Genomic DNA, 12080 nt, shown 5'->3' with positions numbered 1-12080 from the left:
ATGTTGGCTGCTGATCGCACAAAGTTCAGCACCATTTGCCACTCCTCAAATGCTGAAGCAGCCCATGTCCAAATGGAACCCTAGTACCATGGAAAAGTTACAGCACAGAAGGAGGTCATTCGGCCCATCATGTCCATGTCAGCCCAAGGGCACCCAGAAGCCCATTCATATCCCATCTTCCTGCACCCGACCCATAGCCCTGCAGCTCACAGCACTTTAGGTGCTGATCCAGGTACTTTTTAAAAAAGAGTTTAAAGTTTTTGCCTCTACCAACTTGGGCAGCGAATTCCAGACATCCACTACAATCCGCGTAAAAAAAAACATATCTTGGCTTGGGCTGACAAGAGGCAAGTATCATTCGCGGCACTAAATGCCAAGCTATGGCCATGTCGTAAAAGACAGGGTCTCTCCGTCGACATTTAACGTTCATTTGCTGAATTCCCGACTATCAACATCTCTGGAGTTACAATTGACCAGAATTGACCAGAATTGACCAGAAACTGAACTGGAGTAGTCATATAAAATCTCTGGCTACATGAGCAGTTCGGAGGCAGGGAATCCGGCCTCGACTAACTCACCTCATGAATCCCCAAATACTCTCCACCATCTACAAAGCGCGTGAAGCGTGTGATGCAAACCTCTTGCCTGCATGAGTGCAGCTCCAAGAACACTTAGGAAACTGGACACCAAAGCAACCCGCTTGATCGGCACCCCATCCATAAAGATTCACTCCTTCCGCCACCGCCGCGCAGTGACGTCAGTGTATTCCAACTGCAACTCGCTATGTGTCCTTCTGGAGCACCTTCCAAACCCACGAACGCTTTCTGCTTAAAGGAGAAGGGCAACAGACACATGGGAAGAGCACAGACACAAACCATGAGGGATTGGAAACTGACGATCGCTTGGTCAAAATTCAAAAATTGCCTCCCTAACAGGATTCACCAAATTGTCAGCTGCTTTTCAAGAAGAACCTCTTGAGAGGGCAATTAGAATGCGCATTTACTGCTGCTACGCGAGCAATCGACAAATGAAAGAAGTTTGGAGATGCCGGGGATTGAACCCGGGGCCGCACACATGCAAAGCGTGCGCTTTACCACTGAGCTACATCCCCACTACGGTCGGATAGCGTCGAAGAATGACTTTTGGTATTGTTAGCCTGATATCCTGTGCAAATTCGGTAATGAATGATTTCCAACCTTAATCCATTTAACAGTCATTGTCTCCCTTTGCTCGATAAACAAGCAGCGTCAGCCTATCATTATCACAGCCAAGTCGGACTACATTTCCGGCTGCGATATGGGCGTTTTTAATACTTTGGCTGGGGATCAGTAACTCAATGATATTGACCAAAACAAGTCCATGATTTCTGGACCTTGATCCGCCAATGGTAACTGTTTATTCCGCCTTTGCGTTTGAAACGCGGTGGACTAGCGACAGAGCGGAGTTTTATATTTTATATATTTCAGAGATATGCAGATATGAGAGTAGCTTCCACGCCTGGGGCAAATTTATGTACAGAGTTTTCTCAATTACTTTTAATGCCTAGTTCATGTCTCAATTCAGCTCCTCAGAGGTCGTGTCTCGTTTCCTTGTTCTTACTCAGCGCCCAGACAGAACCAGTGAAGCACAGCGAAGATAGACCAGTTAACAGGCTCGCATAATCAAACACAGAAGAATTGAAGTCTACACAGGTACATAGAATAGGCAGCTGAAGGACTGGTCTCAATCCTCGTGGCAAATTAGCCAATGGGACGCTCGCAGTTGCTGTTGAAGCTGCGTGTGGAGGAGACACAAGAGAACTCTTTAAGAAGATTATTTGGATTGAGAAATTCAATCCTAATTAGCTCTGACGAACAGTCATACGTAATCCAAAACGATACTTCGGTCTTAGCCTCCACAGATGCTGTCAGACCTGCTGCGTTTTCCCAGCTATTTTTGTTTTTGTTTTGAATCAAATCCTGAATCGCCTTTGAATTCCAGGATGATCAGGAGACAGTGACCGGCTTCAGCAGACGTGAGGTGACCTGAAAGCATTTTGTCTCAAGGCCAGGCAGATGTGGCGGTGAAATTGTGAAAAAGTGTCCGCCATATGCTTTCCTGTAGCGTCCATTCTACTGAAGTAGAGATGGGAACTGTAATAAGAGAAACGCCTGCGAGAGAGGTTGAAATGGTGTACTTGCAGGCCAGGGAATCTCACTTGCTTACTTTGCAGAGAGGGAGAGATTAAGGGGGGGGGGGGGGGGGGGGGGGGGGGTGAAGGGGGAGGTGAAATCAGAGATGGAGTCACGGAAGATGAAAAGTCACGCGTTGCAGAGGCGGTGTGTGGAGAACTGCTTTTTGATGGCCCTTCGTGTGCACAGCATAGCAGCGCATTTTTGAATGGTGGGGGGAAACAACATGAGATATTCTCAGATGTAAATAGTGTGAGAGACTTGAAACGATGTGACACGATTTGATATGGTATTAAGAGCCAGACTGGCGCTATGATAGTCTGGACTTGCTGGAAGGAATAAAGAGACAGTCGGAGAGAGGGCACGATGGGATGGGGGTTCGATTGGGGTTTATAATACACGGCAAGGTGCCATCCCCATTTATCCTGCTTTCCATTGGGTCCGATATCACTCTAGACACAGGAAGGTGCACACAATCTGGGTACAAACCTCAATGATTCTCTCTGTCAAGCTAAATCAGCCTTACCCTGGAAATGTAAACGGTTGTCAGAAGTGGGGCTGTTCGCTGAAGATCGTACAAAGTTCGGCACCATTTGCAACTCCTCAGATACAGAAGCAGCCCATGTACAAATGCAGCAAGAATTAGAGAATATCCAGGCCTGGGCTGAGGATTCTCAAGCGACATTTGCGCCATGAGTTCCGGGCAATGACAATCTCAAAGAAGAGAGAATCTAACTATCACCACTTAACATTCAATGGCATTACCATCGCTGAATTCCCGACTATCAACATCCCGGCTGTTATCATTGACCAGAAGCTGAACCGGTCTAAGCATATAACTACTTTGGCTACAAGAACTGGCAAACGTCTGGGAATCCTTCGTCGAGTAACTCACCTCCTGTTTCCCCAAAGACTTTCCCCCATCTACAATGTACAAGTCAGGTGTGTGATGGAATACTATCCTGTTGCCTGCATGAGTGCAGCTCCAAGAGCACTGAAGAAGCTTGACATCATCCAGGACAAAGGAGGCCGCACAGTGGCAGCAGAGTGCACCATCTACAAGAAGCACTGCAGCAATTCGACAAATCTTCTTAAGGACCACCTTCCAAACCTACAAACGCTTTCTCCAAGAATGACAAGGGCAGCAGGCACAAGGCGCATGGAAGTTCCCCTCTAACGAACAAACCATCCTGACCTGGAAAGATATCGTCTGTTCGATCACTCCGTTAATTCCTAGAACTCTCTCCTTCACAGCTTTGTGGGTGATCCTGCACCCAGTGGTCTGCATCGTTTCAAGAAGGAATGTCATCACCGCCTTTTTTATTGGTAAATAGCAATGGAAGTTAACTGCTGCCTCGCCGGCGACGTGCGCACCCTGGAGATGAGTAATAAAAGCTTGGAGATACCGTGGATTGAACACAGGGCCTCAAACACGCAAAGCGGGCACTGTACCACTGAGATATATCCCCACACTGGTAGCGTGATGCTAAATAATGATTATAGGCACAGATGGCCTTATTTCCTGTTAAAGTTCGACAATTAATGAATTCCAACATAATCCATTCAACAGTCATTGTCTCATTTTGTTATGTAAAGAAGCAGTGTTAGTCGATCGTTTTCTCAGCCATGTGAGAGGTTATTTCCGGCTGCGATATGGGAGCTTTTTCTATTTTGTCTGGGTATCGTTAACTCAACGATAGTGACTGAAAAACGCCCGTGATCTCTAGATTTTATTCCGCCATTGATAACTGTATATTCTCCCTAAGCTTGTGAGGCGGGTTGGGCAAGTGCAAGGGAGGATTGGTATATTTATATATATCTCAGAGATATGCAGACATGACGGAATCTTCCACGTCTGGAGGATCTTTATGTATAGAGTTTCTTACACTCTTTATAACGCCTTATCCACGCTTCAAATCAGCTGATCAGAGCCTCGGCAGTGTCTGATTTTTTTTTGTTCTGAGTCAACGATTAGGCTGATCCAATCAGGTACAGTGAGCATAGATCAGTTAAAGGACTGACATCATCAAACACAGAACAACTGAAGTCTATTTGAGGGACATGGAATAGGCAACTAATGTGATAGCCTCAATCTTGGTAGCAAAGTGCCCAATGGGACTCTCGCATTTGCTTTTGAATCTTCGGCTTGAGGAGACAAAGGAGAGATATTTTTAGAGGCATGTGTGGATTTGGGAAATAAAATCCTGGGTTGCCTTTCAATTCCGGGATGATCCGGCAGTAACGATTCCCTTCAACAGACAAGAGGAGACCCGATATTGTTTTGTCCCAAGGCCAGGCTTATGTGGTGGAGAATTTGTGAAACATTTGTACGTCTTTTAAGAACATAAGTATATAAGAAATATTAGCAGAAGTAGGCAATCCAGACCCTCGAGCTTCCCCGCAATGCATTATTACAATGGCTGATCTCATGTTGGCCTCAGCTCCACTTTCTCACCCTCTCCCCATAACCTTTCGACCCGTTACTAATTAATAAGCTGTCTATATCCTACTTAAATTTATTCAGCATCCTGGCATCAACTACAATCTTTTGGTAGTGAATTCTACAGATTCACGATCCATTGAGATAAGTAAACCCTCCTCATCTCTGATTTAAATCTAAGGCCAATGAGACTAAAGCTGTGGCCTCTCATTCTGGAATGCCCCACAATGGGAAACATCAGTCCACGTCTACTTTATCTATCCCCTTTACCAGCTTATATGCCACAATTAGATGTCCTCTCATCCTTTTAAAATCCAGCGAGTATAGGCCTAAGCCGCTCAGTCTATCATCATAAGGCAAGCCCTGCATCTCTGGAATCAAACTAGTGAAACTCCTCTGAAGTATATACTTCCATCAGTATTAGGAGCAAAACCATGAAAAATAATCCAGGTGCGGTCTCACCAATGCCCTGAACAGTTGCAACAAAACTTTCATTTTTATACTCCATTCCCTTTGCTTTAAATGCCAACATTCCATTTCCTTTCTGTTTTACCTGGTGGACCTGCAATCTAGCTTTCATTGCTTCATGCACGAGGACACCTAGACCCCTTCTGTACTGAAGCATTCTGAAGTTTCTCTTCCATTAAAAAATAAGTCGCCTTTTTATTCTTCCCACCAAAATGGATCACCTCAGGCTTATCCCCGTTAAAATCTAACTGCAAAATATTGGCCCATTTACCTAACCTGTCCATATCCATGTGTAAAGATTTTATTTCTTCAGTGCAACTTACTTTCTCACCTATGTTGTTATAATCTGCAAATATAGCTACAGTAAGTTCTATCCCTGAATCCAAGCCATTAATATAGATTGGAAATAGCTGTGGCCCCAGGACCAAACCCAATGAAACCAGTGACAATTAGTGAAAAACGATTTAATCTTCAATAATCCGTGCTGACTCTGATTGATTGCATTATGACTTTCCAAATTCCCTCTTACTAGTTCCTTAATAATAGATTCCAACAATTACCCAATGACAGATGTTAAACCAATGGGATTTTAGAATCCTACTTTCTGTCTCTACACCACCCCAACCCCCGCACCCACCCGCATTCTTTTTTGAATAAGGGTGCTATATTATCATCTTTCTAATCCATTGGAATCTTTCCAGAATCAATGGAATTTCGGAATATTATAGCAAATGCACCCATTATTTCCTCTGCCACTTTCATTAAGACCCTGGGATGTAGGCCACCAGCTCCTGGGTACTTGTCGCCCTTTAATTCCACTAGTTTGCTCACTACTTTTTCTCTGGCGATGGTGATTGTTCAAAGTTCCTCCTTCTCCACATCCTCCACAATATCTGTTACTTTGGGGTGGTACTAGTGTCCTCCACCTTCATGACTGAGGCAAGATATTGATTAAGCGCCTCTGCCAATTATGTATTCCACATTATTATCACCCCAGTCTTATCCTCCAAGGACAAACATTCACTTCAGCTACTCTCTTTCTTTTATATACTTGCAGAAGCTGTTGCTATAAGCTTTTACATTTTGTGTTCGTTTTCTTTCATAATTTACCTTTGCTCTTTCTATTTTTTTTTTTCACTTACTGTTTGTTGATCATTAAAAATTTGCCAATCTTCCAGCCTGCCACGGATCTTTGCAATTTAGTATGCATTAGTTTTCATCTTTATGTTACCTTTAACTTCCTTGCTTAGCCATGGATGCTTTTCCTGCTCTTAACATCTTTCCACCTATTTGGAATATATTTTCATGGGAGGAGTTTTATGTACCCTTACTTTCTGCCACTCTCTTACCTTTTATTATCCCTGCCCTGCCGACTAGTGCTATATCTGCCCTCTTGCTTATGTAGCTACCTTTGTTTAACTGCAGAACTCTAGAGTGGGAATCAATTTTCACACTCAAACTGAACTGAGACTCTAGCATGAAATTATCACTCTTTCCTTATGCTTTCACATTGTGCCCATTGTGCTGAAGTGGAGATGGGTGCTATACCAGGAGAAGACCTAGGATGGAGGAAGTAACGGCGTTCCTATAGGGCAGGGCATCTGACTTGGGAACTATACACAGTGGGAGATGTTAAGCGGAGATAAGGAGGCAGTGAATTCAGAGGGGTTGGAATACAATAAATTGTGATGGAGTCACGGAAGATGAGAAGTCACTCATTGCGGAGGCTGGGTAAGGGTTTTTCGATGGCCTTCGGTGTTGAGGAGAGCAGTATTCAATCAGAGGGGAGGGACAAACAGATAAGTTCTCAGAAGGAGGAAGTGCAAGAGAACTGAAAAGTCGTTCCCGGGTGTGAGATGGATACAAGTGCCAGACCGGCGCTATGATGGCCTGGACAGGCTGGAAAGAATGGTGAAACGGCTGGGTGGAGGTGCTGAAGTGGAATGGAGCGGCGGAATACGTTCATGGGGAAGGTACCATCAACATGCATTCAGATTTCCGCTTCCCTGGTGTGCATGTCATCATTCGCAATTCCCTCAAAGCCTCCAGGGCCTGTCAGTCGTTCAGCCGCTGCAATAGTGGTAGCTATTTTGTTCCCCCTCTCACCTTGCCAAAACCCCCTGCAGATATTGAACGGCTCTTTGGCCTAGGCTGTCAACCTTCTCTACTCCACAGAGAATAATTACAGTTTCTACAATCTACCCACATGACTAATGTCTACCATAGCCAGTAAACGGTACCTGCAGCCGGTGCAAAGCCTGAATTAGTTTCAATGTTCCGGTGAGTTAATCACCTCTAGGGGGAGTCTGCAGTTTCCTTCATTTTACAGCTGCGGCAGGGAATTATATGTCGAGGCATGGAACACCGAGGGGTGTTATCGATAAAAACAAAACTGAGGGAATTGTGCCCCATTACACTTGCTTACAGAGTGCAAAACGTTTGGTTGCAAGCCTTAATATATGTCTCAGCTTACAAAAAAAGAGCGTTGCCGTGGATATGTATTCGAATGCGCTGAGAATCCAATGAGTGACTAAGTCATTTCATTGCGTTTTCAATCCCGCTGATAAGGGTGTTTCTATAACACTGAAGTGAGGCGATTCTTCCTTCGCTGATGCGAATGATGGCGTTCACGAGAATGTTTTCACCGTTGAATAAAAAATTTGCAATGTGGAGATACCGGGAATCGAACCCACGGCCTCACATGGGAAGCGCATGCAATCTACTTCTAACTACATTCTCTTTCTTTGCAATCTTGTTGCATGAAAGGTGGAAAAGGACGATTGTTTTGATCATCGAGCATGCCGTCGTTAAATCTCTCAGTGTCAAACTCAGTCCATTTATCTGCCTATGTCCCAAGCTGTACCTTTGTCACTGTCATGTCATGCGTGATTCTGATGTGCACCCCTTCCATGGTGTGACGAAGGCAGAATCTCAGTTGGATAGATTGAAACAAGGGGGTTCAGCAATGTCGGGGACCGGTTTGCGAGCTCATGAAGGAGAATCGGAGATTAGAGGTGTGGACAGCGGGTTGCAGGAAATGCTGTGTGACTACATTTTATTTTTGAGAAGGAGGATTATGGAAGCCGTTTTGAAGAAGGGGAACATGTTAGGGAAAAAAATAGCATAGTTTTTGAAATTTATAACTGTATTTCTGAGTGTAAGGAATGAGTTTAAGCTTTGATAGTTATTTTGCTTTTTATTTCTCTATCTGCGTGTTGAGAAGACGTCAAGTTGAGTTTTGGTTTCACTTTCAAAGGTGTTTGCATTTGAGTTTTTTTACGACTGTGGCAGCTAAGCTAAACGGACAACAGCATTAGTATTGGGCTGTTACCTAACAAAAGTGGTTCAGAGTGGCATGCCCCTCTCACAGAGTCACACACAGGAAAGCTAGGAACAGCAGTTTGATTGGGGAGCCGTTGGAGTTCATTGTACCTGTCAAGCAGAAGAATTTATATCTGATGATATCCTGAGGAGAGTAAACAACAAAGAATATGGGGAAGGCATGTCAAAAAGGGAGACGAGTTATAATGCGAAGAAATCAAGGTCAATGTGGAAGAACAAGGCAGAGGTAATCATTGCAGTATGGCTGGAAAATTGAAGGTTGTTCTTTGCAAATCAAAAGACTGATACACGACAGAGAAACATGGACATAACACTCACAGCCAAGGGCCTACCTCCTGGCAGTGCAGCTACGATGATGTGTCAAAACGTTCCTATTTTAGGGATTAATTTGTTCCTCAATATTTCGAGCCTGCTGATTGGACCTACATTCCTGCGTTGTTTTATTTTGCTTTATTCCTCTTAGTTTCAACTTAAAATATGCCTCCATTCCTTCTATTATATTAAATTTCAGTTGCAAAATCAATTCAGTGAAGTATAGATAGACGGACGGACGGAAAAGCGATGCACGAATAGCCCAAGAACGGAAAATAGCTCAGGCTGGTGAGCAGGTTGGAATTTGAACTTGCATTCGACCTTCCCAATTCTTGGCGTCCCATTCAGAATCATTATTATCAGGGCTTAATGTTTTATTCATTCTTTTGTGTCGTCAGTCCCGGCATAATATATCCTGAGTTTTCTGGTAGATATGGTTGAGTGAAACATGAAATAAAGACCTGGTAACATTACATCTGTATTCAGAGTGGAAGTTGGCGCCTGTGCTTCTAACTAGATGCCTAGAGTGCAGGTACATATTTTTGTAAAGGAACTGATGCAGCACAGGTGAAATTTTCAATCGCAGGTCATGTTAGATTCCAGTCACGAATTTCCTGCATCTACCGTGGCTTCCAACGCAAATCCTGCAGATCCATTTCCCCAACTTATGTCACTGATTCCTGAATATCTGATTTCGCTCGATAAGTTGCTTTTAGTGAGAGATACTATGCAAATCCCCATTGTGATTATCATGAATAAAGCATTTTGTTTCTCCTAATTGTTGTCCATTCCGCATAAAGTTCCTTTTTCGCCTAGTATTTGATAAGAGGAGATCAGAATCACTGATGGCCAACATGTAAATGTGCAACATATAATATTGGGCATCTAGGAGGGTATATTTGTCTCTATGTGGATAAATATTCATAATCATATAATTAAGAACCAACTGTGAATAATTATTCACTTTAGTGTTAAGCAAATACAATATATAAATCATATTCCAAATAATTTTCTGTTGAGTACTGCCTATTTTTTTTTTTTAGTCATACAAGCCAGATAACTTTATATTCACCTATTAGCTGGACTCTGCCTGAATTTAATGCCAATTCCTTTAATATCAGACAACTCTAACAGACCAGTTTCCTGGCTTTATGGACATACTGACCAATTCCCCACAAGTGAACCCGTGTTTCCCACTTCAGTGGGGATACAGAGCAGCAGCCCAATGAAGATCACCAATGTCGATACATTGCAAAGAGGCTTCGGAGGAAAGGGACCCGCTCACGATTTAAACACTGCTGGCTGCAACAGGAGTGCACTCCATCACGGAATTCTCCCCCCTGCATACAAATGCCGAAATGACCTGCCTCCTTGTATAAGTATGTTTATAACATCCCCATGCCCTATATCACTTCAATACCTCTGTGTTCAGCGAACATGTGCCTCTTTCGCATCTGCAGTGTTAATTTCTACAACATTGTGAGCCATGCCACCCCCCACCAATGAATGTGAACTCCAGAATTAACTCCCTGAGCCTCCTCTGCCGCTGGAACATTCTCTCTTCCAGTCAGGCGCTCATGGTTATCCAAGCGTTTCAGCAATGTATTTGGTTCCCGTGACTCTGTACTAAATTGTGTTTGATATTTGTTTTTGCCAAGCCTTCGGAATGAAATCCTCATTAATGGTGTTTTATAAATGCTGATTATTGGTCCTGGTGAGGCACTTTGTTGGTCAACGTCTCAGGCATTAAGTCGATTTGCATTGTAAAATAGAACACTGGGAAAAATAAAGAATAATCAAACACACGCATTTATTCCCTAAAGTTCATGCATCTATGTATGTATTCTTCGACGTGAATTGGGCATCTAGTTTAGGTTAATATTTCGTGAGAGTCCTTAATGGCCCCTTGAAAAGGTGGTGGTGAGGCTGTTCCTTGAAATGCTGCAGTTCATGTGGTGTAGGCATATGGGGAGGAATTTACAAGGATTTGTCCCAGTGACAATGTAGGAGTAGTGATGTAGCATCAGGATTATAAGTGGCTTGAAGGTGAACTTGTACGGCGTGGTGTTCCCATGTCTCTGCTGGAGCTGGTGGTAGAGGTCGAGGCTTTACAAGGCGTTATGGAAGGAGCCTTGGTGAGTTGCTGCAGTGCAGCCTGTGGATGGCGCACAGTGCTACCACTTTTCGTGTTTGGTAGAGGGACTGTATATTGTCGATGTGGTGACTATCAATGTATTTTTTTCCCTGGACAGTGACGAGATTTTTGAGTGTTGTTGAAGCACTCATGTAGACAAGTGCGGAGTGCTCCATCACATTCCAGACCTGTGCCGTGTAGATGGTGGACAGGCTTTGGGGAGTCAGGAGTCGAGTTGCTGTTTCTTTTCAGAAGCCTGTTGTTCTCTTTCTTGGGATCATTCATAAATGTTAATGCCCGGAGAAACTGTTAAATCACCAGGGACCTTTCGACTCTTAATTAAATCCACGCTGGATTTGATTGTAGCTTGGAACTGAATTTGCAAAGGCCCATTCCCCATAAACTCTGTGGCTTGTCTGAATTCCAAATCAGTGGCTGACATCTATGGGCGTGGCTGTAAAGGAATCAATGAGAATACCGAACATCGAGTTCTGGTTTCCGAACACATCGTCATTCAAATAGCCCGAAATGAACACGATCTGCTACAATCCTATCGTTATGTGTGCCATTGCAGTTCACTGTGAGCAGCAGGATATTCAATATTTAGAAAGAAGAACCACAGCAAATGGGTGTCCATTGTTGATAATTATGATAAATCTGTATCAATGCATCGTGTAGACAGGTGCTTTAACGTCTTTCCTGTTATAGCTACATCTATAAACTGCACCAGCCTCACAAACCCCAAAGGTCTCTCTGCTTCTTATAACTTGGCCTCTCTCTCATCCCGTTTTATTTAACGCAACACTCGCGGCTGTGCCACGGATTACATTCGACTACAAATCCCTGCATCCAGTTTGACCATTAAAAGCAAGCCTGGTGGCAAAGAACGGTCTTTCCTCAGGTTGTTGGACTGTAGTACTGATATCTGCAAAAGCGCTTTGTAACAAGTGGTTCAGGATTGTTTCACCAGCAAAGTGTAATGAGGTTATATTTCAGAAAGGCTAGCAACAAAAATCTCGAATTGTGTGATATAATATCTGTGACAGTGACGGGCTTTGGCAGTGGTTTTGCAGAGCTATTAATCCAACAACGTGGAACTCAGGCTTCACATCTGATAAATTGCCAAGCGACTTAAACTGAAGAAAATCAGAAATGAGAAGCTGCAGACAATATAGCTCATGCTGCTGAAACGTTAACTGTATGAAACAGTAAC

General features: G+C 43.6%; 1 non-coding gene across 1 annotated transcript; it reads right to left on the bottom strand.

Annotated features, from left to right (window-relative positions):
• Positions 1 to 1039: 1039 nt before the first annotated feature.
• On the bottom strand, positions 1040 to 1111 carry trnaa-ugc. The gene has a single exon. It is a non-coding gene; the product is annotated as a tRNA-Ala (tRNA).
• Between the last annotated feature and the right edge of the window lie 10969 nt (positions 1112 to 12080).

Source organism: Carcharodon carcharias, chromosome 39, assembly GCF_017639515.1.
Source record: "Carcharodon carcharias isolate sCarCar2 chromosome 39, sCarCar2.pri, whole genome shotgun sequence".
Classification (NCBI taxonomy): domain Eukaryota; kingdom Metazoa; phylum Chordata; class Chondrichthyes; order Lamniformes; family Lamnidae; genus Carcharodon; species Carcharodon carcharias.
This window is presented reverse-complemented; position numbering and strand designations above follow the sequence as displayed.